Here is a 24133-nt window from a genome sequence, read left to right on the forward strand (position 1 = left end):
AATCTGCCTTTGCTTAAGCCATCAGCTGACAATTACTAATAAACTAATGAGTCCACTTTGATATATTTTTTTTATCATTTATACTTTATTTTATGATTTAGACTGTATTCTGTCTGTGGGGTGAAGGTATTGAATCTACGCCTTTGCCCTCTCCTCTCTGGAAAGTTGGATATGACAGTGTTAAACTGGCAGGTAGGGGTAGCAGAAACTACAGTTACACTGGGATGAGGAATGGGACAAGGATTAATGGGTTCAGGTGAAAAACGAGCATCATAAAGAGACTGAGACTTTTTTGAAGACTATACATAACCTGATCAGAGCAGTTCTAAACTATTTCTCAGTGTTTTTGCTTTTATTAATGCTGCACCTGATTTCTCAGTTGCAAGGAAGAAAACCTGGAATTACTCCACTGAAGTTATTGCAAATTAGCTATAGTGGATGATGGTACTAGAAACAACTTTGCTTTAGGATTAGATGAATTTTGTTTACAACTGGTGCTAAATATATACAATGAAGTTCAAGCATTAGATGCTGGATCTATATACTAAACATTGTTTGATCATATTTAATTTAAACTTGCGCTAAAAAAAAGTAAAGGCTTTGTTGCTTTAAAGAGAAAGGGTTTTGCAGCTGCAGTTTTCTATCTAAAGTTTATTATCTAAATCCCTTTAAATTAAGTGTCCTTTTTTCCCAGAGTTACTATCAACATATGCTCACTGATTTTTTACAGAAAGCGCATTATTATTTAAGTGTATACATGTCTAATGTCCATATTAAAACTACTTATCTCTGTTATAACAGCTGGAAATGCTTTTTTATTTTTATTTAATTGCTTTCTGACTTATTGGTATCACAAGTTCAGGCTTATAATTCAAAGAAAAATGTCAGCATACTGTAGGCAGTATGTGCCCTGGTGGAGCAGTGGTAGAAGTGCTGCGTTGCAACACCGGGGCCTGGGTGCTCGAATTCCCCTGTAGCGCAAGTGGTAGAAGTGCCGCTCTGCAGCACAAAGGCTCGAATCCCGGGGGTTGGACTTGATGATCTCTAAGGTCCCTTCTAATCCGCACAAGACTATTACTTATTACCTATAGGCAGCAACTAGGCAACAATTTTGAAGAATGGTGTGCTCTGCTAACAGCATCAAAGACACAATAAAGACTACCCCCCTCTGTAATCCAGTTCATGATGGGAACATGTTGTGCAGTAGTCAAAGCCAGTTTCTTTATTAATTTCCACGTCCTTTTGTAACAACAGTAAGATTGCAACTTTGCTTTTTTATTATAAGTGTTTTCCTTTACAGTGGCAGTGGCATCTCAGGAAAAGAAGCAAACTGAGTCACAGACAAATTTTAATGAGGGCAGACTGTACACCTATGTAACTTACATTTCTACAAATAAGTATTGATGGGAAATAACAGTGGATTCCGAATTAAAAGACTGCACTTTCAGTTTCAGGATGCTACTTGATGCAAAGCAAAAACTTTCTAACTACTTCCTGTATATTAAGACATGCACTTCAGGGAGCTAGAGTAAAAAAGATAAAAATATTTAAAAACAACTGAAGAAAGAAACACTACTCCACTCTGCTTAGTTGCACTGAACTGCATTTTTGTCCAAAGATGAAACAATTTGATCTTCTGCAGCCATACCCCATAAAATCATTTTCAGCAGGCCATATTTTGACTGGATATCTGCCTATTAAATTACCAGGTAATCTTATGAGTCTTTGGCTGTATATTTGTACTGACTTATTCAGTGGGTTTATGACAATCTCTGGGATTAATTTTATGAGTTTGAAGAAGAGATCTCTGATAATTTTCTGAAGATAAAACCCAAATGAATATGGAGAATACTGTAGCAGTAGGGAAACCGTAGTAGGGGGTTGTTATGTAGAAGGGAGAGGTACTGAGATGTTTAGTAAGATGCAAATGATGTGACAGTACATAACATTGGGTTAACTAGATGCCTCTTGTAATTCGTATTGTCTTGCATTTTATGCTTCTGAAATAAAATAGATTTTTGGCTTTTCAGCTTTGGAGTTCAAGGCAAGAAATACTCTTCTTAATTACCAAATACTCAAGGTGCTGGGCTGGCAGAGAGAACAAAGGTAGCTACAGGACAGTGAAAAGAGCAGGCAACTGTTAACATGTCCTTTTACAAAGAACTTGAGTTCAAATCACGTCTCAGAAAGGTGGGATGCCTAGCAAGTGATCTTAGATCTTTAAATGATTAAGTGCTTACTGTGCTGCAAAGTCCATGAAAATCTCAGATATCTTCAGTGAGACCGGGAGGCTTACCATAATTATAATGAATGATTGGCTGGCTAGGTGTATTCTCCTTTCCCAGTGCTTTTTTCTCACCTTACTTATTCCTCTTACATATGTTATTACTTTCTCCTCCTTCCTTCTCAAATTCTCCTTCTTGCTACAGTCTCACAAGCTCTGTTCTTCAAACATTTCCAGTGCTTCTGACAGCTTCTGTTTGAATATTCTCTGCCATGGGCAAAAGCCCTATGCAAAATGCATCAGAGCCAGGCAATAAAGGGTGTGAATCAACTTTATTTTTTCAGTCTTTCTCAAAGGTATTCTTTCCTCTGCAGGACAATTGCAGGTTATTCAATCTTTCTCTTTAGAATTACTCTCTCTTAGCCTCAAGTTCAACTTTGGATCAGTAGTGTTTCTGTCAGATCATGACTTATATTCCAGAGGTGTATGAAGCAGGACCTGGAAGGGGAAGGCACAAGATAGATTTCAACTGTGTGCAGCACAGTTTTTGCTGATAGCATTTTTGTGAACATTACCTTTTCTACAGTTTCCTTTCTTTCTAAAACCTTTTTCAAAAGTCCCCAGAGGACTTCAGTTACTATGGTATCTAAATTTACTTTCTGAAGTACTATGAAAATAATAACATTAAAAATGTTTTCAATAATGTGGTAACAATGCTGGGATAGATGACCATAACCCTATTTTTCTTTCTTTTTTTTTTTTTTTAATACAAAAAAATAAATTCTACTGCAACTAATGAAGAATTATAGCTCCTTACAACATACAACAGAATAATAACCAGGTACATCCACAACATTACCTATCTACAGTGTCCTTGTAGCCCTGATATCAAAGGGCTGATCTCTCACTGTCTGTGAGGGAGTATAGTTCTCATGATTGTGGGTTTATTAAGCTTTGTGTTGGTAGGTGGCTTTTCCTGTCCCTGTGGTTTAACTAAACAGTACTTTCTGACAATGTGCAGCAGCTTTTGCAGTGTCAACTGAAAAGGAAAAAACAATGAACAGTGATGTACAATTGACATCGTAAAACGGACATGCATACGTCAATAAGATGCTGATTTGAGGAATGGGATGTTGTTGACTACAGTGCTGTAGAATATGTTCCTTTTTTCTTTCTTTTTTTTTGCAGAGTTCCAGTAAACACAATAACAGTGCAGAGGAAATATGTTGCAAATGTTAATATTCTGCTGATAGTAGCTGCTGAAGGGGTTCTCTGTTTGCCACCTTTCAGTGTCTTTTGTGGTGTCCAAAGGGTTAGGAAGTTAGCTGATCAAAAGGCAAATTAAATTCTGTTCTTGTGTTATTATGGTAGCAAAATAACCCATAAAGCATTCATTAGGATTGTCCTAATACAGAAATGCACAAAGGTGTTGTGGCTGCATTGTGTACATGTATAGACACTTGCCCAAACAATTAGAGAACAGACAGATCCACTTAGTCTTTGTGAGAATGCCTAGGTTAAAAAATGTTTATTTATAGGCATTCATTTTGTCTAGAGACTCCATAAATAACCCACATCTTTGGAGTTTAGATATTTGTGATTGTTGACTATAGTATTAGAACTTTGGTTATTGTTCACCTAAACAAGGTAAAAACCTACTCAGATTTCCAGTTCAAGACATTCCCACTGTACTATGCAATAATTTGCCTTCTGCTTTGAAAGATCAGACTTTCCAACTTTTAGGGTTGTATCTTGACAGCTATACTTCAAGAGCAGGAAATTCTTACATGAAGAATAGTGGAGAAATATTTTGAAAACTTCAGGCCAGATTTTTAGCTTCATTGCATTCACTTCGTGCCTGTGGGCATGGCAGAGCTGGAAAGCAAGTCAGACTGGTTGCTGAGTTATTGGTGAAATCCATACGTGGGCAGACCTGGCATAGCGACCTGCTGACAAGCCTTAGGTATAAAGTGCATAGCTGTGAGAAATCTTGTGTCTCGTAACACCAGATGCTGCAGATGTCCTTGTATAAATCAGAACGAGCTAAGGTGGGAGAAATTATATCCCAAGGACTGCACAGAGAAAATACTGGGTGTGGCTCTGGCATTTATTCATCCATGGAAAGATGTAAGAAACATAAAATTTGCACAGATGTTTAGGAAAATCAGAAATAGACAAACTAACTTGTCTGCAGTGACTTGCCATCAGAGAAGAATTTAATTGCAGAGCTAATTTGTCTTTTAAGTTCATTTTAAGAGGTCATAAATGAAGTCATTGCTGAGGATACAGCTATCCTAGAGGAATCACTGCCAGGATACTTTTATCTATCCATTGACTGTGTGCTTCTGGAATAGCTGTCCAGGCCTTGCGCCAGGTCTGTCTGTGTGTGGGTGTGTGAATGAGCAGGTTCTTACTTCAGTGGCTGGTGTGGGCAAGGAGGCCCCTTCTTCCCTCCTTGGCAGAAGCTGTTGGCCTTGTATGAAAAAAGTTCACATTTTCCAAGTGTTCTTACGGCCTCTGTAGGATCCATTCCCATTTGCATTCCCATACACGTTAATCTGGCTATAAGTAAATGAAAAAGACTGAAGATGTTCTTTTAATGAAGGATATATACTTGTCTTATAATGTAGTAATGTATAATTTAATAAAGGTTGTATAATGTAATCTAATCTTTCAGAAATGTCAGTGGAGTTATTTGATTTGCGTGATATCTTCAGAAACCATAGATAAAGTCCCTTGATAGCTGTATAACTAGCATAGTTCTTACTTTTAGGCATTAGTAAACAATAGATATCAGAAATTTTTGCCCTTCTATAGAGGTCTGTTTTCTGTAAACAAGAACACAAGACAAAAATCCAAAGAATAAGAACACAGTAACAGGAGACAAAATACCATGTGAAAAAGTTAGTTTATAAATTGCTCAGCATGAATAATAATAATCTCCTGAAAATATATTGTAGTAAGTCCTCATATCTGTTGCCTGCCTATATTTCATGTTTACAAGAAGGAAAACACTCTTATCATAACACCTTATCCTTATCCTAACACAGCCTGGAACACATTTGTTACCATTGGGATGTGAAGAATATTAATTCTATAATAGTCAGTCACCACAAATATGTTCTGTAGAAATCAATCACAGATCTAATCTGTCTGGTGGAAATGTCTGGAATTTAGTCACTGTTGCAGGTAAGAAATGTCTTTATTTTCATATCCTTTATCTTTTCTCTTTTATCCTGTAAGATGTAGTGTCTATATATTAGTTTGCAGATGACTGAAAGAAACCAAAAATAATTTTGTTGACTAGTTTGTCAGAGTGACTGTATATGAGTACATCTGATGAGCAAGAAATCTGCTTTTCAATGTGAATATTCTCCAGTATGTACAATCAAACAGATTCTATAGATGTAATTTTGCAAAATATGTATTGATAGCTGGAGCCTTGGTAAAATTGAACTTAAGGAAGCATTATGTTTTCCATGCCTCTTAGCTCTTCCATACAAAGAAGAGTCTTTTCAAGCATACTCCTGTTTTCTTCCCACAGAGTAGGATACGTCAGCCCCTTCCATCCTGTGTGACAATAGCATTAATCCGAGCACAATTATTTTCTCTGTGGATTTTGTGAGAAGTAGAAGTAAACTTAAATATTAAACAAAGATCTGAAACCTCAAAGTGGCAGCAGACTTCCATTGAAACACACCAAAAACAAAACAGCAAACAAGCAAACAAAAAGATTATATGCTATATTTTCCTTAAAAGACTTTCATGAACAAATCAGTCTGTTACAATAGGGTATGATGGGATACACTGTCTAGTGAGAAGGAGGAAATTATAATCAAATGTGAAGTTATATATGCATGAGCCATTAATAATATGAAGATGATTTAGCTGTTCAGTGTTAAAGGCTGCAACAACTATCTAGAGGTATTCCTCAAGAATCAGTACTGTAAAAAAGTACAGTAAAAAACTTGTCCTGTTTTTTAATGATGAGATGGACAGGAGGTTGAGTGTGCTCTCAGTAAATACTCAGATGACACCAAGTAGGCAGGAAGTATTGCTCTGCCTGAGAGTATGAAGGCCTTACAGAGCAATCTGGACAGGCTGGATAGCTGGACTATGACCAATGGGATGAATTTCAACAAGACCAAGTGCTGGGTCCTGCACTTCGGGCACAACCCCAGGCAGTGCTACAGGCTTGGGGCAGAAAGCTGGTGGCAAGGCTTGTTGAGGAAAAGGATCTGGGGGTGTTAGTTGACAGCCAGCTAAATATGAATCAGAAGTGTGCCCAAGTAGCCAAGAAGACCAGTAGCATCCAGGCTTGTTTCAGGAATAGAGTGGACATCAGGAGAAGGAAGGTGACAGTCCCTTCTGTACTCAGCTCTGGTGAGGCCATAACTAGAATACTGTGTCCAGGTTTAGCATCCCCCTTTGCGAGGAAGACATTGAGGCCCTGGAGTGTGTCCAGAGAAGGGCAACAAAGCTGTGAGGGGTCTGGAGCACCAGTCTTAGGAGGAGATGCTGAAGGATCAGTCTGGACAAGAGGAGGCTTGAGGAAGACATTCTTCTACAACTTAGAAAATTAAATGTACAACTGCATGAAAGGGGGAGGTGATGGAGTAAGATCCAGCCTCTCCTTTTAGGTAACAGAGATAGGATCAGAAGGAATGTCCTCAAGTTGTGCCAAGGCAAATTCAGAATGCATACTAGGAAACACTGATTCTCAAAGGATTTAGGCACAAGAAGAAGTTACCCAGGCAGGTGGTTTAAATATTGTCCCAGGAGGTGTTTAACAAAAAGGCAGATATGGCATTGAGTGACATGGTTAGTGGGATGGGTGGATGGTCCTGGAGGCCTTAGTGATTCAATTTTTTCATAAATCTATGAAAGTTTATAATGGTTTAATTCCTTTAAGGTATCTGTGCTGTACACAACCTGTGCACAGGAATAATTCCATGGTAACCTACAAGGATTTCATGCTTCTCCCTCATTGCCATTGGACAAATGTTGTCAGGGATTGATTTATCCCAAATACTTTATATGTGTCTACAGTGTGCTCTGTACTGTTCACAGGAGTCAGCAACCGCAGTTCTTTGCAGCGGAAGACCCATCTCTTACCTAGACCAAATTCTTAGCTTCCAAAGCAGCACTGTCAGCTACAAGTAGGGTGCACCTTGTTTCAGATGATCAGGGTTGAGTGGAATAGGTTACTCACACTAATAGGTTGAAAAATTTCCAGTACTGGTGTGAAAGAAAGAGAAACAGCTCCATGTTTCTGTGTGTGTGTAAAAATAACAAGGTTTTAAAATCCATATATGTTCTACTGGTGGAAAGCTTTTACCAGAATATCTTCAGAAGGGTAAAGGGAAATATTAAATTTAACTCTAATCTTTTCAGACAGAAAACACAGTCTCAGGAACATTTTAAAAGCAGAATGCTTCATCCAACATGGAGCCAGCCAGTTACGGGCTAGCTACAGAAAAGCTGAGGCACAATTAATGTACAAATTATAAAAGACTGAGGTGTCTTTCCACTTGTATGCATAGTCTTCCTTGTAGTGTCTCTTTCTATTTTGCCCATGGAGTAAATTTTATCATAATCATGTGGAAACAAAAGTGGAAAGCATGGAAAATCAAAGCAAATGCAGTGTGAATCTGTAGCATTTTATGAACTAGAAGGCAAGTATCATGTACTAAAATAACTCAGGAAAGTTGGCAGCAATTACACGGTAGGAAAACTAGCCTAACAATAAAGAGAAAATGGAAGTGCCTGGTTTTCAGAATGGTATTTTGGGTACAAAAAGTACCTAGTTTTCCCAGCTGATCTCCAGTTTCTGTACTCTGTGATAAGAAGATGCCACACTGTACTGTCACACAAACTCTGTGTTTTAACATTTTCCAGAAAAAAAGTCTTCAGAGTTTCCACACTTTAAATTTTTTAAAATTATTTTTTATTATTATTATTATTTTTAAAATTCAATAATTAGAGCATCATAAGCTCCCAGTTTGGATGTGTGTCTGCAGTAACATTTGTTAACTAAGGAAGATGATTTTATCACCATAACTCACCTACTACTTTTATTTTAAAAGTGAGGAAAATCACTGGAGCTAAGGCCAGCATTTGTCAAACAACTAATTGTTAACTATTCTTATATGACTGACAGTAAATCCTCTTCAGAAATAAATAAATAAATTGAAAGCATCTTATTATGCTGAGTGTTTGAGCCATTGGATTCAGCTGATGAGCCCTCTAACTTTCAAATTAGCTAAACATCTGCAATGACTGCATTTTTAAAGCAGCTTAGTACTTCAAAATCTTACTCAGAGTAGTTGCATAATAGAGGTCCAAATCTTGTTTCCCCAGATCAGGATGCTTCTAAATTGCATTTAGCTGTACTATTTGAAATTGGCTAGTGGAAGAAATCAAGTGCCCCTTTTTTCTAGTTTAGAACTAGACTGTTTCATCAGAAGCCCAGTGAAGCTTTTGGTTTGGTAGTGCATGGAAATGGTGTTTCTTCAGTAGCCACTCAGCTAAGCAGCAGCAATCAAACTGTAAAAATAAATAAATCTCTTCATTGGTTTAGAAAACAGTACCAGGTCATTAACTATTAATCATGTTTTATCCAGCTGCCTCGTCCAATATACAACATGAAATTAGTTAACCATCCTTAACTTAGATAACAATTGTTTGGTATAAAGCTGTTTCTTCCCAGCACATTAGCTCTGTATTATCAGCAAGGTTGGATGTGTAATTAATTTTTTTAGTTTGTTTTCATTGTTGTATTATCCACTTTCTATTCTATGGTGTACAATACCATTCAAGTCTGAGACACAAATTAAAACAAAAAAAAAAAAGGTGATGAAATTTTTAATTGCAGTGATGAGTAAGTCATGTTTCCGATACTCACCTTAAGATCATTTTGTTTTTATTATTCATCCTGTGTCTGCTTAAAGATTTTCTCAGATGTTCTCAAAGCAGTGAATAGCAGTCAGATCACATCAGGTGTTTGCAATCCTAATCAAAACTGAAAAAAAATGAAGATACAGTCAGAGAGATCCAGACACATTTCTTCCAGTACAAAAGCAAAGCAAAGGCTTAAACAATTGAGTAAAGAAAGGACACCAACTGCTGAGACTATACATTGAAGGTTATGGTGGATCCTGAGCTGGACAAAAATATCAGTTTCATATCATGGAAGAGGAATAAGCACCAGACTGATGCCAAAAAGAAAGGAATGTACTGCACTTGTGCTGTACCTAGCAGCAGCTAATCAAAATTTAGACTCACTGGAGATCTTGCAAAGGAAAGCAATGAGAATGATCGCAGGTATGCAAGACAAGACTGAAATAACTGAAGGATTTAACTTGAAGAAGACAAAATACAGGAGGTGAGGAGAAAGGAGACAGAATAGCACTACATTTTAAATATACAAAAAGGTGATGAAGATATGAACAACAAAATTTTTCTCCTTCCCATGGCACAGATACTTTCCATGTTTTCTGTTACTACAGTCTGTGCTCGTGAGACTTAATGAAACAGCCATATCATCTACTCTGAAAGAGTGGTCAGGCACTGTAATGGGCTGCCCAGGTGTCATGGTTTATGGGGAGGTGATGGAGTCGCTGACCCTGGAAGTGTTCAAGGAACATTTGGACGTTGTGTTGAGGGACATGATTTAGTGAGAACTATTGGTGATGGGTGGGTGGTTGGACTGGGTGATCTTGTAGGTCTTTTCCAACCTTGATGATTCTATGATTCTACTGTCTTTAGCGGCTCTTCTTACTGACCATCCTACCTGACTTGCCTCTGAAGAATAGGATGTCTGGGTGGTGTAAACATCGCTTGGGTTTTTTTCATTTGTATTAGAAAACACCATGACTCAGGCCTAGGAAATAGATAAAATTCTTTTTTTATCCTCAAGGTGGATACAGAAAAGCTATAACATATATATATATATATTTTTTTTTTTCCATGAGAGGAGTGAGACATTAAATACAGTCTTCATCTGTGTTTAACTTCTGACATTGCTTCTGACATTATCAGCATGCCATCTGCAGTGGGATAGCTTAAAACCACCAAGCTCATGTTTACAGCTTTTAAAAGAGAAAGAACTGAAAACATGTCCCAGTTTTCCTCCTGAAAGAAACCATAAATACTGTGTGACTTCACTGATGACCAGTCATGGCTCAGCATAAACAAGTACTGAGCTAAATTTGAATAAGGAATTTAAAGTGGAGATTTTTCTTTTTCTCATATTCATCCTAACTTCCTTTGGATTATCTAATTACTGTGTCCCAGTCTAATTGGTGTGGGAATGTATTAAATTATTCTTCCTGAATGAAAAAATGTGGAGTTACCAGTGACATTTTGTGACATGGATTCATTTGAAATAGTGATTTCAGTGCCAACGATCTGCAAATATTAGCTATTTTTTCAGTCTTTTGTATTAATACTGGGTAAATGGAAGTGTGTTTTACAGTACAAAAAAACGGCACAAAATTGTGTGACACAGTTAAGGAAATTCCTGAGCCTTCTGGGTTGAAAATTTTAGGGGTGGTTAAAACACTGTCATGCAGTAGGCAAAACAGATATACATTCTTCAGAGGAAGAGGGACTACCAGACTTCGTGAAAGTATTTCCCACTTTCCTAAGAGAATTTAGTTTAACTGTGACATGCTGTTACTACCATCTCAGCTGACATTTTTTAGCCACTTTCAAAAAACACTCGATAGAGGTGAGAACTTGAGAACTATGATCCTCGGTATCTGTCCTTGTTCAGCCTGCAGGGCAGATCATGTGTTCTGCTTGGCTCCTGCCTCACCATTCTAGTGGCTGCATCTTGCACCAGGAGAATGAATACTGTAAAAAAACACCTATGGAGAAGAGTGGAGTCAGAGCATACTGAGTAGCCATGGGACATAAATCTGTAGGGAATCAGGTTTTATCTGTGCTTATTGCTCATTAATTTTTTTATTTTTATTTTTTTCCCCAGAGATCAGTCAGCATGCCACAGAGGTCAAAGATAGCTTTTTTGTGGACAACCTTTATCTTTCCTTTATAGAGGTTTTGGTCTGTATTCTAAACAAGAGAACAGAAACAGATCTGTATAACAGATGAGCATCTGTGCTTCAACTCAATGGCTGACCAGTTATTTATTCTAACATTGTCTACAGCCAAACAAATGGGACTAATTCTCCTTCCCATCCTGGCCAAGCCCAGATTGCTCAGCTTGGTGCCAGAAGGCTCCTAAGGGAGACAGAGTCAACTTCCCCCGGGTCATAGACAGTCCTTGTCTATGGCATGGTATGATCCAGAGGCTGTCATAGCCCTTCCTGTCTTTGTGCCTCTTCTGTGGGGAAAAAAACAGCAAGGAGACTGTGCAGCATCAGTGCCATGCTCCCTGGCTTCTATCAGCTTGTCTATAGCCTACTGATCTATAAATTCCCCAAGTTGTTATTCTTCACTGATTTGACTGGTTACAAGACTCCATTGGGATGTCTAGAGAACGCAAGGACTGTTTCCTCAGGTGTAAACATGCTCAATATAGCAAGAAGACTTAAGAGAGTGTGGAACCCACCTGGAAAGAGTGATAATGGTGCATCCCTCTCCCTAACATGTTTGGTGAGGAGTATATCAATTGTCTAACGGTGGACAGGGTGAACACTGATAACTAAATGACTTCACAACAGCTCTCTCACCACCTATCCTCAAAGGAAGAGAGAAAGAAAATAATACAGTGGAAAATGACTCAAGGGTTGAGATAAGGACAGAGAGAATACACAACAGTTACTGACATGGGCAAAACAAACACCCTGTAGGTGGATTAATGCAATTTATTGCCTATTACTAACAGACAGGAGCAGTGAGAACTAAAAAACTAATAACACCTTCTCCTCCATCCACCTTCTCCTGCCTCCTCCCTCTGGGCATAGAAAAGTGGTAAATGGGGGCTGCAGTCTGTAGCATTTTGTCTCTGGTGCTCCTTCATGGTCACTCTCTCCAAGCTGATGTTGCACAGCAGTTTTTCCCTTGCTTCAGTCTGCTCTCCCAGAGCACGCCCATTGTAGCTCATGGCTCAGCTCTGGCAGCAGTGGGTCCTGTTTGGAACAGTGGAGCTGGCTCTGCTCTGACATGGGGCAGCTGCTGGGCTCTGCTCACAGAGACCACCCTTGCAGTCTCCCACTACCAAAATCTCATTGCTTAATACACTAGGATGGAATGACGCATAGAACAAGTCTTTATAGATGAACTAAACATGTAGGAATACATCTCCATTTACTTTTTATCTTCATTATTAGAAATCAGAGTGAAGTGAGATTTTCACTGAGCTTGCACTTGAGCCCTGATGTGAATTACTGTCTTAAAAATCGTGAGAAACAGCAGCTTTTGCAGTTCTTTCCTCCAGCAGAACAGAAATCTGAATGTTGTCCCCTGATAATTGATCGATCTGGTTTTAATTTGCAGTTAGCAAATCCCACATTTTTCTGTGGCTGATTTGCATCCTGCAGGGACCATTCCCTACCCCTCCCCTCCCCCAGCAGATGTTGCAACTGGAATAATGCTTAGGACATTTATAATGCTTTCTTTCTTCCTTTTTTTTTTTTTTTCTTTTTTTCCCTTTTTTTTTTTTTTTTAATGCTTTTTATAAACAGTCTGTGAACTGCTTTTTCCTTTTCCTTTTGTTTCACTGTCTGTATTCCAGGCCACCCAAAGGGACACTTCTCCTCAGTTATGGCTGTTCAACTTCCTCTGAGACCTGGCAGTGTGCTAGCCTTCATATATATATAATAATCTTGAAAAACTTAATAAATAGTTATAAGATGATCATAGGGCTGGAGCAGCACTCCTGTGAAGAAAAGCTGAAAGAGTTGGGCTCACGAAAGAGGAGCTTCTGGTGAGATCTCATAGTGGCATTCCAGAACTTGAAGGGAACTCATAAGCAAGGAGGGACAAACTTTTTACATGGTCTAATCGCAATAGAACAAGGCAGAATGGCTTTAAACTAAAATAAGGGAGATTAAGGTTAGATATTAGAAGGGAATTCTTTACTCAGAGAGTGATGAGGCACAGGTGCAGGCTGCACACAGAGGTTGTGGATGCCCCATCTCTGAAAGTGTTCAAAGCCAAGTTGGATGGGCCCTGGGCAACCTGATCTAGTGAGTGGCAACCATCCCATGGCAGGAAGGTTGGAACTAGATAATGTTGAAGTCCATTCCAATCTAAGCCATTCTATAATAAATCAAACACATTGTAAATGAGCTGTTGTTTGCTGAATAGACTGTAACTGGTCTTCCTGAATTTGAGTGACCTTTTTTCTACAGTGCTGTTGTAGAGTAGTTAACACAAGGAGATATTTTTCCTGAGAATATTCACAAAAGAAACACAGGTGGTGATACTGGAAAGTAACTTCATTTCAGATAAGAAAACATTCACAATGTGGCAAATTGTTAGATGTGCAATAATGCTGCATAGAATGAAGGAAAGAGTTGGAAAATACTGTGAGAAGATTAACTGCAATGCTGATATACTATAAATGAGTTTGCAAGCCGTTCAGGCTACTTTTCTGTAATCTCTGAACTTTGTTTTTTTGTTTTTTTTTTTTTAATGTGAATAAATGAATGAAACATATACATACCTATAAATACATATACATTCACCCACAAAACTAATGCAGACGTGATTTCTCTTCCACACACAGCCACATATTAAACGCCTTTGATTTTCTTCTTTATGTCTACATCTGCTTTCACAGCTCTCAGTCTAATGTGGACCTATCTCATTTGGGTATCTTTTTGTCATAACTTCTTGTTGGAAAAGACATATATTAAGATGAATAGCACCTCTTCCTATTCACCTTTTCCAGCTTCCTGCCTATCTCTTCCTCATTGAAATTCCATGGAAAAAAAATAAAAGTTTTTTGGTCATAGGCTAATGTAATTATTTTGCTTTTCAAAGAAAGCACAGAAAATCCTGTCTAACAGAAAACATCAGGCAGGTAAAGCCTTTGAGTTAGTATTGTTTCTCTGATAACAAAATCATCTAAAGGATAAATAGAACAGCAGTAAATACAGATGCTCACTTTGCCCAAAGGTATGCTGATGCACAAATGCTTTTTACAAGTATTTTTCTTTGAAGCTGACCATTTACCCAAATATTATTTCTGAAGTGTCTTGGTTGAAGAGATCTCTAGATATCTACTAAAGACAGAAAGATGTTTATTGTTGTATCTGAATTCCACTCAGGCGTCCCTGACTGCACTGTGTAGTCCATGTAACCAACCATGTCTCAATACAGGATTATATGTACCTGGTCTTTCAAGGAAGTTGTTGAGATTGTGAACTGAGGAGCAAGTATAGAGGCCCTGTGGTAGTCTGAGCTTCTTCAAGCTCTGCTCCATGCTGGTCTCAGTATGAAATCAGTGGGGGAGCTAGAACATAAAATTGTAACTGCATCCCTTAATATCAGTAATTCCATCTCCCTTTGCTATGTACTTTCTCTCTCTGGATACAGTCAAGTTCTGCAGAAGTGGCTTGCATCTGTAGGAAACTTTATGGTCCTTGGTGTCCCTTCCAACCCAAGCCATTCTATGATTCTATGATTCTGTGACGTAGCAAGTTTAAATATGAAATTATAGCACACAAAACTTATAAATCCCATCCTCTCCATATCAGGGAAGTCAGCCTGCAGTGTTGACAGCTTCACATTGATTTTATAAACTTTAAAAAAACTGTCCCTTTCTCTCCACATTACATGTAGTTATCAGCCCCCTTCCTTTTAACTCATAGAGTATGGGCATATTTATAATGAATGTAAGTATGATGCACCTATTATCTGATTTATCTCTGTAAATATTTTTACTGTGTGTTCTAAACTGCCTATTTTTTATCCTAAACACTGTTTTCTATTTGTAAAGTGTGAAATAAACTATTAGTTTTATTTGTATCAAACTTAATAATAGCATCCATGCCATGCTTGCCAAAAGCCCCATTAAAAACATATGTGTTTTGATTCAGTGATTCCAGTGACAGAATGTATACCAGTTCCTAGCAGCTGGAATTAAACTGGTTACTGAAAACTAAACAAAACAAGCTAAGAACTACTTGTAAAAAGCTTTTTTTTTTTTTTTTTTTTTTTGGTAGTCCATCTAGAGTTTTGTAAATTATTAAAAGTTTCAAGCCTGAGCTTAAAGATAACACTCCCTAACACTTATTTCCAATCAGACAGTACTCACAGCTTGCTAGTTTGTGTGTAAAACACGCATTATTTTAATGATTATACATTCACTTTGCTCACCCAGCAACATATAATAATTTCAAATAAATTTTGTCTTTAAGGAACACTATTCTTAGAACAGTGTACAAAATGATTCATGAACGGAAATGAGAAGAGAGGAGCAATTGCTCTTTTCCCCAGTAGCAGCCTCACTACTTTTTTCACTCGGCCAATAGCATGAGATTAAGAGACTGAATTTCTCAGTGACCTTACATTTACAATCTGTATCTTTCATTTGGAAAATTATTTACAAAATGAGCTAGTGGAGGATTGATTTATACCTTAATTTCAGTGTATTAAGTAAAATTCATTTAAAGTGCAGAGGAGTATATAGGAAGTTGATATGGAAAGAATGGAAATTTTTAGTCTGGATCATAGCTTACAGAGGGTAAAGAAAAAAGTGCACTACACTGCTCTGCTCTAAGGACAATCCTTGTAATATCACACATAAATAAGACTGTACTTCAGAAGACTTGCCTCATTTTTTCCCCTCCTAATCATTGCAGTTTATTTGCCTACATTCTTACTATTATGTGTGTCTTATGCACCAATAAATTTGAACATAGAACATAAAAATAAAAATGAACACATTTTGCTCAGCTTGTCCACAGGGTCATGAAATCTGCAAAACTAATTATCAGAGAGAAAGAAAGAGGAATACAGGTGCAACCAGCTGACAAAATATCTGCTAATATTTACTGATACTTTGCAAAATTTCCACTTAATTGTCATCTTGAAAAATACTGTTATGAGAGGAATGAACCGATACATCAAAGCTTTGGAAAAGTCAGCCAAGTGTCACAAGAATCATTTAAATTCCATTGAATCAAATAAAGATGGTGTGTCAGCTCATTTTGCCTCTAGTCCTACCTTTTATTTCTAGTAAGAAATGTGATGATCATTCTCCTGTTATTGTTAGCATGCAGCCCAGCTTTCATTGAGGTAGTGTAGCTATTCATAAACCTGAGAGGAAGACTGCCCTTAGCAGAGTAAAATTTTAGATGACTGCATCACTAATGGAAATAAAATTAGAATGCATTCTGTTCAGTACATATTTCTTATTTTGCACTTTTAATAGTAAGTAGAGTTGTTCTTTTATCCTGTTTTATCTACATTAATCTAGATAAATACAGTATTATCATTTTACCCTTTCTCAGCTACACAATTTGAATTTTCAAAGTAAACAATAGTGTAGAAATGAACTCTAGGGAAAATCTATCTGAAGTTTGTCATGACTTATCTCTTGATATAAGAAAAATTTTTCTCTCCCATTTTGTTTTAAATTTATGTTCTCACTTCATATGAGAATGTGCCGTGGAAATGAACTCTTTGGGTTAGTGAGAAACAAGTTAATCCTGCTCCCAGCTGCTTGAGAAGTGGAAACACTAATAGGACCACATGTAAGAATGGTGTTTCTATAACATGACATATATTGTGTCTTCCACATGGCCAAAAGTAAAGATGAGATATAGTCATTATAAGCCTGGGACTAGAAAAGAGGTGTCTGATGTGGCTTACTTTATTTACTGTCTTTCAGAGTAAATATATCATCTCATCAGACACTCCTGCATTTTCCTTTTATGGCAGAAATTGAATAAATTAATCTTCTGTAAAAAAACAGTTATTTTCAGTTATCTTCTTCAGAAAAATTAACTGTATTTTTCTATTTTGCTGTTTGAGTACAGTTTGGACACTTGGATACATCTTATAGTGCAAGAAGCTGTTGTAAATGAATCACTGTATGATGGCATCGTGATTCCATATCCAGCCCAGGAAACCTCAAGACAAAACAAGACTGTTTAGCAGAATACTACTGAGACCTACGAAGTGTTAATAAAAATATTTTCTTTAAAATACATTTTATTTTCAGGAAAATAATATGTGTTAGTTACAATTGAATTGCTACTTTCTATAGATGATCTCCACCCTATTTCAATTGTTCATAACATTGAAAAGTCCCTGGGAGCTGAAAATTACCAGGCTTTGCTCCAGCTAAGACTTAATTCTTCTTTCTGATTTCTCCTTCTGGAAGCAAGTACAAAAGTGATTGTTTTATGAACTTAGAGGCCTAAAGTAGCAAACTTCTGATTGGATGAATCATCCAGGAGGCCTGCACAGGAAAACCCTGTTAATCCAATACTTTAAAGGAAGATAAAGTGCCCTTAGAGCAGGAGGGGGCTTTCTAGATGTCATCTGTGGCAGCAGCTCAAGGGCAGAGGTAGCAGCCAGGTTGTAAGATCCTGCTGTGCTCCCATGTTTGATGCTCACCTCTTCAGCACTTGGTACCAGTTTAAGGGTAATAAACATAACTAGTTTTCCCAAATCAACTTCATTTGCTCATAGTCTTGGAGAACCATATGAAATTCAGTGGCCTTTTGTTGACAGTGCTGGTGACTGGTGTAAATCACGATCAACTCTGGTATCCTCAGGCATAGCAATATCCCTTGGCAGAGCAAAGAAAAATCAGAGCAAATATCAGCTTCACCTGCTTGGTTTCAGTTTGCTTCCAGAAGGCCGGCTGAAACATCCTGGTCATAGTGAAATGCTTGAGAAGGACCAAGCTCACAGTTTTTCATTTTCATGAAATTCTTAAAAGAATTTCTCAGTGGCTTTTTGTGAATGTAGCGGAATTTTGCAGAATAGTGCAAAAAGTATCTTGTGACATTTGCCGCTGTCTCTATCAGTTGCTGGCCTCAGTTAAAATTTATTTATCTTACACAAGCAAAGCTATGTTACAAAAGCAAGACTGCCAGCATTTTTAGTACGAGCAAAACAATGTATTTTTCTTTTTCTTTGTCTGATGCTTGGAAATGACTGAATCATATTGACTAAATTTTCACAACGAAATTTCCCACTTGGAGCAGACACCCAAATAAGAAATATTTATTGCAGAAATTCAATGCTTGAAAACAGGATAACCAATGCAAATAGTCCAAGACAGGCATCAAGAGCCTTAGGGTCCTAAGTAACAAAGAGCCAACTTCCACTGTAGTATGACTGGAAGAAAACAAAATGTTATTTACATCATAATTCAAGGGAATAATGTTTTTCACATGGCAATTTTACAGGTGAGATGGGGATTCTGGTTGTCTGTGTTCCAAAGGTTTCCTGCATGCAAATGGCAGTTTGATGTGGTTCATGAGAGCCTACAGAAGGTTCAACCTAAATTAATAGTTTGGCAGAGATATACTTCCTGGATTTAAATATGTGCATTCCCCCATCTCTAGTGTGATGCACCATGATCACGCAGTGTGCCCCGGTGGCGCAGTGGTAGAAGTGCTATGTTGCAACACCGGGGCCCGGGTGTTCCAATCCCCCTGTGGCGCAAGTGGTAGAAGTGCCGCTCTGCAGCACAGAGGCTCAAATCCCGGGGGTTGGACTCGATGATCTCTAAGGTCCCTTCCAACCTGCACGAGACTATTACCTATTACCTGTTATGTACATTTCAGCAGGTGAATTTAGCTGATTGTATAGAAGAGGCTGTTGAAAACTGACCTCAGTGACCCTCAGATAAAAGTGAGTTGTGACTCATGCCTTAACCAGAAGTCTCAAAATGGCTCCTTTGCTGAAACTGGAAGTTGTCTACCAAAAGATTTTTCTGTGAACTTGACTTTTGAATAAAATTAGCCCCACAGATTTTCCAATTTAAATTTTCCAGTGAATGTTCTAGGAAAATAAATCTTTGTCACAAGTGCTTTCAAAACCACCTTGTTTTTACCAGGCAGAAGGACTACCTAATGAAAGTGTTACTGAAATCACACAGCACTTACAGAACACTGGAATGCAAAGGAAGAACTCTGCCACTGTCAATCTGTCCCATTCTCTGTGCTGATCCTCACAGTTTGTTTTGCCTTATCTCATGGTGATACTCCAGTGTGCATAGGTGCTTAACTTGGTTTAGGGCTAGACAACATGTCTTTGTGTTTGAGTTTTCCTGGCAGTATAAGCATGACACTGCTTTGTCCTAATTGATGGAGGCAAGGGAAACCGTTGTCCCCTTAACTTCCTGAGAGTTTTTTGTATGTCTTTTGTGATATGCCCACACAACATCATTTTTTCAGCTTGCTCTTCCAGCTCATGTTTGTTGGCTTTCTGAGTATCTGACAGTTCTGCTCTGCAGTCATTTCAGTCACACAAAACTAGAAGAGTTCCTAAATGAAACATAGTGCTGTAGTCCTGCTAGTCCTAAGTAAAATAGAAAGACCGCCTGTCAGATGATGAGCTATACTCCTCCAGCATGGAGTTCACATCTTCTTTACAATATTGTGGTGATGACTTTTATCTTCTCTGTGCTTCATAATGATCTTCAGATCCTCTGCTTCAAAGCCTCTGCCCAAAATGTTCCTGTGCCCATGCAGCTGACACTACCCTGCAACCTCTCTGTTTCATCACAGCTGTTTATATTTCCATCATCACATCTAACCCGGTGGTGATTCTTGTCAGCTTGGATCCCAGTGCATGTGACAAACCTAGTCTCTGTTCTGCTGAGTCATGAATAGGAATATTCAACAGAACTGGAACATGGAAAATTGTCTGCTACTTTTCTTGCTGTTATTTCATTAAGGAATATCTATAAAAATCCAGTAACTGAAATTAAATTGTGTGATTTGCACACAGTTCCTCCATTTATAAAAGAAAGCCCACTATTGCTCTTTTTCAATAATTTGGTCCAAGAATTTTCACAGCCTATTACCAGTCTGTTCTGGGATTGCTCTGGCCAGCTAGTGTTTGTATCTCAGTTTCACACTTTGTTTGATTTTGCTTAAATACCTACTGAAGTATCTTACGTAGTTTCTAACATTCTTTTAATTATTTAAGTCTGAAATTTTATTCTTTTATCACTGGCATTATTCAACTCTTTCACTATTCTTCTAGTGAAGTTTGATATAAAGAAAATATTAATAATTTTGATTCTCTCAGCATCACTTACCAATAGAATTCCCTTCTACTAAATTTTCAACCAGCCCCCATCTCAACCTTATTTCTACTTCCAAACCAAATTTATCTCTATTTTCTTTAGCGTCTTACCCTGTTCAGTGCCAACTCTGCACACTTTTATATGCTTATCCATAGCAGTTCTAGTTTGTTTTCTGCATGTTTCCTTTTTGTGTTATGTCTCAGTGGAAGGGCTCCTGTGCTCCTTCATCCATCTTGAATTATGAATATATAATTTGTCTTTCACTCAGTTTTGTCCCATATTTTTTCTGCCTTGAGATTCTTAACTATTTCTTGCCATTTGGTAACACTGTAGAAATCTTTCCCATCCAATCACTGCTTTTGCCACCTGGGATAAAATCCAAACACTTATTCTGAGTAGTCTTTGTAAAGTTGGTGCTTTGCAGTATTTTTAGATTTTTATTTATTTATTTATCTAATTTGACCCATATCTAATACCTGTATGACAGCGCAGTACAGAGTGTCAGCTTTAAAAGCAGAAATATCTGTTACACTTGGCAGGTACCGCATACAGTGGAAATTGGACCTGTTTCTTGAGAAGAGCACCACAAATGCTTATTACTCTCAGGCAAACTGGCTGGAAACAACAACACTCTGTAAACAAATATTGCAGAATAGTGCTGGACAGTAAAAAAAAGTCCAAAATGAGACACAGCCTGAAATGAAGATGCGTAGGTTCAAACAAATTACTTTTCATAATGTGCTTAGTACCTTTCAGGATAAACCTGCTTATCCTTTGAAGTACAGGGCATAGGAAAAACAAGACCAAGCGGTAATTTTGCACATGGATATTTAGTAATAATGGGAAATGTGTTAACAGAAGGCATGAATTTGCTTCATATCTTGCTATTAAATCCTAGTGTATCAGAGGCCTAGAAATAGAGAGACATTTTGCAATACTTCTTAAAGATGTCATGTGTTTGTTGTCATATGCTGACCAAAACAATAGTCCAGTGCTTAGTAGAGTGTGACTGCTGCTGATTTGAAGGATTATAGATAGGTAACATTATTGAGGATATGCTGAATGGTTCAGTTTATATAATCCATGAACCTCAAACTGTTTTTATTTTATTTTAAGTTTTATAATCCTTAAAGCCTAATTGCAGAAAACAATGATTATTTTTATGAAAAGTAAGTTTACTGAAAAAAGCATAAATCTGGAGAGGGGTGAAGGAGATGTCAGCCCTTGTCAAATAACACATGGAGTATTGTTTCCAATTGTGTTGAGTTTAAAAAAAATCATAGACAGACTGCAGATCTTTCATAGGAGTGCCATGATAATCAAAAGGTTGGAGAACATATGCTTTGAGGAAGGACTAAGGGATTAGGTCTTTTCACCCTGACGAATGCTCAAGGAGCATCCCATCACAATATTCCAGCATTTAAAAGACAACTATTATGAGGCTGTCTTCACCAGAAGTCAACTGGAGGAGGCAAGAGAGAATAAGTACATGCTGTTCTAGGAGAGGTTTCATCTTAATTTTAGAAACAACTTTTTTTACAGTGAATACAATCAATCACTGGGCAGTCTTTCCAAGGGTGTAGTACAATTCTCATCAACAGAGGTTAACAAGATGTGAATAGACAGGTTGCTAGGTGGTCTCATCTAGGCTCTCTTATTCCATGAATGGTAGGAGGTTTCTTACAACTCAGACTTCTCTATGATTTTATGGTTCTATGATAATTCTTCAAAAACTTGAATTAAAATTCGGAATAAATTTTAAATTCATCAAAGTATTCATTATTCATTTAATTTTAGTCTTATCTAATTAAGTATATAAGTTATTGAGCCCTAATCACAATCAGATATTTGTGCCATGCAGTTACTACAAAGTACAGCCAACACTGGATAACTGTATGCATGCATAAATCCCATTCATCCCCTACAAACTTTCTGCTCTTTCACTCACCCTAAGATGCACTTGGCGAGAAGGTAATAATTTATCAGAAAATAATTTTACGTGTTCCTTCCAGAACAAACTGACTAATTTGTAGCCATTATCTTTTGTTACATTCCTGGCTTAGTAGCCTAAATCTGTATGTATTTATTTCTATTCACTTGACTATAGCAAAGTGCTATTATTATTTTTAAAAGTGACTAGCCCATGAGTATTTGTATGATAACTGCTGTGTTCTTATGGGCTAAAATATATTAAAAAATCTATTCTGTATTATTTTTAAATGTAATTACATAGAACAGAATAGACTGCACTGTAAGAGTATTTGCTGTTTTAATCTCCCCATAACATCTAAATAATTAAGCAAATAGACTTACTTTAGTAGAACCTGTCATCAATGACAGAAGCATTTTTCCGAACCAAATGTTGAACTATGATATTTTTATGGAATATCCGTGGATATGAACCTATGCAAATTTAATTTAAATGGAAATTTTTCAATTACTTTATAGCAACCACTAATACAATTCATATATAACTCCTAAGAAACATTTATTTACAAGATGAAACAACCACAACTCTTATTTTTTTTTTTAATCTACATTAATGTTATCACAAGGCAGTAAATATAAATTCAATTTAAGATAACTACCTGAGAAAAAGAGTAACTCAGTGTTGTATTTATTTTATTTTGATGCTTTGCAATAATTATTTTTGAATTTTATGGGAAAATATCCAGAACACAAATATTTGTTCTTTTTTTTTTTTTTTTTTTTTTTTTTCCCAGGGGGGAGTTGAAATCATGTTAATGAGTTTTAAATACAGAAATGAAAGACTTATAAGAAAGAAAGAAAAGATTTGGAAGTTTGTCTTCATGTTTGTTGAGGCTCTGAAATAGTAATGTGATTTAAACTCCCAATTTTTTGTTAGAATCTGAGATCTTACAGTGAGTTAGACTGGCAGAGACTTCTGGACATATTCAGTCCAGAGACTTCAGTCCAACTCCCCACTCAGCATGACACTGAGCAGTGCTTTAATACCTTGGTCAGGGAGATTCTGAACATTGTCAAAGAGAGAGATTTTGTGTCCACCCAGGCAACCTGACCACTAACACTAGTGAAAGCTATTGTGTTTTTCCCTTGTTTCGAGTTGTGGTTATTGTCATTTTCTTTGCCTGCGCATCTCTGAGAAGAATATATCTCTGTTGTTCCTGTTGAGTAGCAGAAAACAAATGTGAAGTACCCTCAGCCTCAGTGCACAGCGTTTTTCCTGCTCCCTTCATGGAGCTGACAGAAATGATCACTTCTACCTAGCTAGCAGCTATGTTTTTGCTAATGCGAGCCTGCATGAGATTTAAGAGGCAACTTGTTAAAGGAGGCTGTAACATTGAAGAACAAATACTCTAAATCTTATGAATGAATTTTTTATTTGGAACAAATATGTTGTGTGTGGAGAAGTCTATTCTTGATAGACTCCAGGCAAAATATGATTTGCCAAAACAAAGAAAAAAAAAAGAAAAATAATGAAAAAGACTTTTATAAACTAAAAAAATCCACTACAGAAAAGGTTTAGTTTTATATTTTTACTGTCTTTGTGCTTCTTTGCTTCTGCAAATGGATTTCTGGAAGGAATATTCAGGAACTTTTAATCAGCATGAGCTGAAATAAATTCTGGTTTTAGTATAGCTGCATTCTTACATCTTATCTAAAAATCAACACGAATTGAAAATGAATTCTGCTGTTCACATATATAAAATAGGAGTCAATCACTCATGATACTGGAAAGA

The 24133-nt window shown here is 37.2% G+C and overlaps 1 long non-coding RNA gene across 1 annotated transcript; it reads right to left on the bottom strand.

Moving 5' to 3' along the window:
• Positions 1 to 2539: 2539 nt before the first annotated feature.
• Positions 2540 to 9246, bottom strand: LOC146754144 (uncharacterized). Its single transcript, XR_014939837.1, has 3 exons — positions 9129 to 9246; positions 4639 to 4786; positions 2540 to 2722 (listed from the first exon to the last, which is right to left on the bottom strand). It is a non-coding gene; the product is annotated as an uncharacterized LOC146754144 (long non-coding RNA).
• Between the last annotated feature and the right edge of the window lie 14887 nt (positions 9247 to 24133).

The sequence above is a fragment of the Coturnix japonica genome, chromosome Z (assembly GCF_054131305.1).
Source record: "Coturnix japonica strain WE chromosome Z, WE-NBRP24, whole genome shotgun sequence".
Lineage (NCBI taxonomy): Eukaryota > Metazoa > Chordata > Aves > Galliformes > Phasianidae > Coturnix > Coturnix japonica.